The 5,955-nt window shown below is 43.3% G+C and overlaps 1 long non-coding RNA gene across 4 annotated transcripts; it reads right to left on the bottom strand.

Moving 5' to 3' along the window:
- Positions 1-435: 435 nt before the first annotated feature.
- LOC119364042 lies at positions 436-5,211 on the bottom strand. Of its 4 annotated transcripts, none has more exons than XR_005174635.1 (3): positions 4,400-5,211; positions 3,757-3,874; positions 436-3,368 (listed from the first exon to the last, which is right to left on the bottom strand). It is a non-coding gene; the product is annotated as an uncharacterized LOC119364042 (long non-coding RNA). The 4 variants fall into 4 exon arrangements; XR_005174633.1 differs by lacking the exon at positions 3,757-3,874 and having other exon boundaries at positions 436-789; positions 1,023-3,368; XR_005174634.1 differs by lacking the exon at positions 3,757-3,874 and having other exon boundaries at positions 4,400-4,487; positions 4,572-5,211.
- Positions 5,212-5,955: the final 744 nt, after the last annotated feature.

Raw genomic sequence — 5,955 nt, 5'->3', positions numbered from 1 at the left:
TGTCAACCACCAAAGTGTTACAAATATTTGACTTCATCAGTAGAAGTAGGTTTTACCATTAGGAATTAGGGTACTAATATTTGATTGTAAGTTTGTATCATCTTGAAAAAGGGAATTCAGATGCATAGCAAAATGTTTTGCTTTGATCCTGAAATTTGTTACGACATTGAGCGTCATGGCAGACAGAAGAACTGAATACTTCAGATTTAGACAGTTGCACTCACAACAATGCAGACAAGAGGGAGAAATACAGCAAACAATTCTATGGAAATTTAAGTCTCTAAAGACAGTTCAGTATACACGTGTCTGTTTGGTTTGTTTGATCATATATGGGCATGGTCTGTTGCCACATTTTGAAGGTGAGCTCACACACAATGTTTGAAACATCCTTGATTCCGAGAAAAAAAATGCAGGGATGACACATCCGTTTCAGGAGAAAAAAATGTGAGCAATTATGATTCCTGATCTCACTGAGTTCGTGCAAGCTGTACAGAGAAACTCCACATAAAACTTGTAGTCGAGTAGTTGTAGTGCAACCTTCATTGTTTGGCCGACGGCTATAATATTATTATGAAAGACAATGATCACCCTACAAAATTATCTTTCCTGATTATTTGTCACAGTACTATAGCTAATCATCCTAAAAGTTCTTTTCAAAATTCAGGTTGACTCTCAAACATCCACAATGAAAACTCAGGTTGACATTGAAACTTGTACTCAATTTTCTTGCTTACAGCAGCAAGCATCAGGGGCATCATGAGATTCAATAAGAACAGCTTTGGCTTCGACCTATTTGATCAAACAGAGTAAATCATGTCACTACCAGGATCAGACTTCATGAGTTTATAATGGCATCCCACACTGTACTTTTCTGAATCATGTGTATGCAAGGAATCTCTTAAATGCTCTCCCTCCGATCCAAAATAAGTGTCGTGGTTTTTGAACTAAAACAACGACACTTAATTTTGATCGGAAGGAGTATAATACACAGGTCCACAATAGGCTGATGCCACATTACTCACCCTCACTGCACACTGGACACCGGCTCATGTCTGAGTTATCCCATGATCTCATAGGTATGCAACAGTCTAGGCAGAAAATATAGTTTGAATTGGATGTCAGGGTGATGTAAAAAATGCAGACCGTTTTTGTATGTCTACAAAAATATGTTCAATTCATTTTTTTACTGAAACCTTGACTGAGCAAAGTGAAACAACATCATATAATGTGGTAGCCAAATCTACACAAGATGTAGCCTGCAGATATGGTACCATGAACTGCACAAACAAAACAGACTGAACGGTTCAAAAATTGCATCAAAACTGTTTCACAATTAACATATTCAGCAAAGGCTAAACATCCTTGACTTACAAACCAAAAAATGGAACAAAAATGCTGTGTTGCCTACACCTTTATCAACTAAACTGCTTACTCATTTGTTCACCACATAGAAGCAGGTAATCAACTAATAATCTCCTACAAGAGTACACCTTTATCAACTATCTCCTACTCATACATCAAGCTTTCAAAGTATATCTAATTTTCAGGTCTGGACAGATTCAAACAACTGAGAGCATATCACCCTTTTTGGTTCAAATTAAATGGCCCAATCTTCCATCACATTTACATCGGGCTTAGAGTTTAGAACAGACTTACAGTTGGATAATGCAATACAACGATACCTGTAGAATAATAGTGCAATACCTGTAGTTAAATCCATCAGTTTTGGCACATTCGTAGAAACACGTTTCTCTGCTGCTCTGCAATCATTTGTTAACACACATTTTGTCAGTATGAGCAACCAACATCAGCTAAAAGGAATCATACAAATGAAGGTACCACAACTCTCTAATGTAAACAGTTCATAGCAGAATACGCACAGCGCCATGAGCAGATGTTGAAAGCGCAAGATCTTATACAGAAGGTTTTAACCGTGTAATGTTGAAAAGAATAAGATATTAACAGTATGTTGTAGAAAGAACAGTATGCCGCAGAATAATGCCGTAAACTTAAATACTAAACTTTTAAAAAAATCATTAGAAAGAACAGCACGCCGTAGAAAAATAATGCAATACATATAGACAACCTAGCCACTCCAACTTAAAAAGAATCAAGTTCCAACTCCACAACTCATATGACCATTACAGAACCACTTTTCAGTACCACCATTCTGGCCTTACCGTTACATGGCAACCAAACTAATCCTCATTTATTTTAGAAGAAACCAACTATTCTACTGATCCTTCGTAGGCACAACTCAATTAACCGGTTGATTAGCCAAGCATTTTGTGCCTGATGCAATCTTCAAGTATATACTGTAACCAACTTATTTGTTGATACTAAGAGATGTAAAAAGAAGCTAGAGTAGCCAAGGTTTAGATGTTGTACTAGTCAGCAAATCTGCACTGCTCTGCTTGGAAGAGCGTCAGATGGATCCAGCCATCATTGGCCAGAGACGCGCCAAAGTACAACCTTACACATTAGACATTACAACCCTTTTTCATCTCCTCTCACCTCCTCGCATATCAAAAATATTGCGTATTTAAATTTCTTCTTTAGCAATGTAAAGCATAAGGAAAGCTCGATGAGAATTTAATAACTTCCCAGAAATAAATAAGTGACAACTAAACGAGGCACATAGCCAAGGCAAAGACTTCATGATTTGTATGCCTTCTTTTCACTAACGGTGATGCTTACTTTAGTGTAGCCCGAGTGAAAAAGAAAATAAACTTGTGCCTTATCGATCAAAATGTCACTACCTAGACTAATGGTCCAAACAAAATCACCTCTATGGATAAAAGAACCAATGGATAATTGGCTGTAATGTGTATGATGAATCATGCATATCTGGCTCTATATTAGCATGTCAGGGAAAAAATCAAGAGATTAAGCCAATATATCAGGGGACAAGATGCATCTTTCACATCTCAGATAAAAAACATCACCAGTAAAATGTTTGTCGTTGGTTCAGTTTTCCTGACTTACCCAAGTGCTTGTATAGTTGAAAAATATATCATAACTGAATACAATGGAACAGCAAGAAGCAAACAGTAAGAAACTTCAAATGGTGTAGCAAGTACTACAGCAAACCGAATAGGAACAGACCAAATATAAACAAAGTGCAATGCCCTTTTCCTTATGGTGGTGTTCCTTAGTGTAACATACAAACCAACCATGTCACCTATTTTTGTGCTACATATAGACTGAAACCAAGCAAGATAATGTAACCTGACAAGAAGTATAGTATAGCCGATTTAGAAATTGAGAACTGGCCATTCCAAACGAAAACAACATTGCTGATGCTGCAAAAATGGATAATCCAGCTCCAAATAGTGATGCCTCCATCAATCAAATCCCTAGGAACTTTCCTGCAGATAGCAACACAAAAAAACAAATCTCAAAACACAGTACCACTCAGTAGAAATCCAAAAACTGCATTGGGCAATGCCATCAAAAAAGTCACCCCACCGACCATCATTACACCATACTGTAAATTTTGCATTTTCAGTGTTACGATCGCTCATACATATATCATCTACACTGCAGTTCTCCAGAAATAGACCGAGTTAACTATTCTGTTCTACAAAAATATCTAAATCACCACTGCCGAGTATCCACGCTCGAACTAAAACATCAATTCATATCTAAACCCCAAATAGAGATAGTAATCCAACGAAACCAAAACACCGCATTCACCAAATATGGAGATCTGAAGATCGGAAGGGAGGCGAATATTTCCTCTTAGGAGTTTCATACCTCTAGTTCTTCTGGTTCATAGATGTAATGTGACTTTCGGGATGTGAGAAATAAGGAATTAAAATGCATTATGTGCAAGGCAGTACAACTCCTCTCCTCTAATTATAATATGGATATACTGCATAACAAAGGAAACCTTATTTAGAGCTACAGCTAGGAAATTAAAACTCCAATTGACCACTGAACCTTACAACATAGGCCTTAAGTACAGGGAGACAGATAAATAATGGATCTGTTAAGATGGTTCTTGTACAATTAGTTGAATATATAGTAACATAAACGCCAAGTGCAACTGCGCAAGCTTTTATCTACCAATCACAAAAATACAAATGGAAACTAAATGATATTAAGAAAAAAATGAAGAGATCATGAAGGGGAGAAGTAGGAAACTTGTTTGGTCTGAAATTTCGACATATCTAGAACATGACAGTACATACTTTACAATGTTCATTTGAATAAAATCTGGCGCAACCTTATTCCAAAATAGAATAGGTCAAGAGGGGCATTTATCCTGCACCTTGCTATGGCATAAATGCTACAAAACTGAATAACAAAATTCAATGATGCGCTATCTCATGCATAAGCTTTGTCGGTGTCACTATGAAAAAACCTTATTTACAGTACAAGTATGTGTTTTATTCACCTTCGTTGCCATGGCTTGCTGCTCCAAGCCCGTGCAGCCCCCATATCCAAAACGGAGCAGCTCCCAAATCCTCCCATTTTTTACTGCTCTGTGTGTTTCTTCGTGTGAGGAAGGATAAGAAACAACATAGAGAGATACATACGAGAGAAGGGGAGAAAAGGGACGTGGTCACCTGTAGACTGTAGTCAAGCCGCCCTGGAAGCCAGGTCGCGCCCGACCTCACCGGTGCAGGCCGACACCGGCGGAGACCCTCTCCAGTTAGAAGCCACACACACATCAAGCAGGGCAGTAGGACCATGGAGAGCAGGGATTTGGAGGATGTTACCTTGTCAGGAAGGGATTCCTGGCGGCAACAGTGGAGCTGACTCGCGGCGGCGACGAAGGTGACTCGACGCGGTGGCCAGGGCGACTCCACGCAGCGGCTAGAGAATCCAGGTGCAGCGGCAGTGAGGCCAGGGCGCCCTCGATCCAATCCGTTGCCCTGCTCTTGTCAATCGAGCAAATAGGGTAGGAGTGGGTTTCTGCTGTGCTCGGCTGAGCTCCGCCGCTGCGTATCCCCGACGTGTCAACGGCGTCCCTTACGGCGCATCGAGGGCGGCAGCGTTGTAGAGGAGGGAGAAGGGAGGAGACGAGGTGGAGGCGGCGCGGGCTCGAGGGCGGCGTCATGGGAGAGGAGGGAGCAGGGAGGAGACGAGGCAGAGGGGGCGCGAGCTTGACGAGAACTGCTGGCGGCTAGGGTTTTGACCCTTTTGCACGTTCCGTAGAGCGAGCGCAGCGCACGGGCGAATCCCGACCGCGACGAGAGGCGCAGCCAGGGCCACCGACGAATGGGACCAGAGAAACTTCTGTCCACCCATCAGCACTATAGGGCAGACGCGGGTGCATAAGCCGGCAACACACGCATCGGCCCATCCCTGCACAACTGCTCCCCGTAACGCACGACACGGACAGCGCGCGTTTGACCCACGATGCGATGCGGTAGCCAACGCTCACACGAAAAAGCCACAGCCATCAGACCGGCGTGTGGGACCAAGGAGCAGGTAGACCCACTTGCAGCTGCACCAACAGGCGAACGAGAGGGGTGAGCAGGAACCGGGAATGGCACAGCGCCCACGAGGCCACGACGTGCGCACGCGGCGCGGCAGGAGAGGCTGCCCGCGCACCCAAAAATGGGAAACCCAGCCAATCAGATCCCGCCCCGAGCCCACAGGTCATTCCCTGTCCACAATTCAGCGCGCGGTCAAAATTGCACCAACGTTTTCCAGCCACGATCCAACGGCCAGCAGTGAAAAAAAGACTGCGTTGACCAAAATCGTACGGCTAACGAAGGCTCAAATCGGCGGAGCTTTCTCCATGCGAGTTGGCTAGCCTCTGTATTGTTTTAAATGTAGCCTCCCCCGAAAATCCGCTCAGATCAAACCCTACCCTAATTTCCCTCCGCGTCGCCGGACATGTCCATCTCGTCGCCGGACGCGTCCGCCGCCGCTTGCAGCCAATTAGGAGGCGCCACGTCACCCCGCCGCCGGGCCCGCTCGGCCCACCCGCGGCCCGCCCCG

Source organism: Triticum dicoccoides, chromosome 2B (assembly GCF_002162155.2).
Source record: "Triticum dicoccoides isolate Atlit2015 ecotype Zavitan chromosome 2B, WEW_v2.0, whole genome shotgun sequence".
NCBI classification, from domain to species: Eukaryota; Viridiplantae; Streptophyta; class Magnoliopsida; order Poales; family Poaceae; genus Triticum; species Triticum dicoccoides.
The sequence above is the reverse complement of the archived record's forward strand: the minus strand, read 5'-3'. Positions and strand labels throughout refer to the sequence as shown.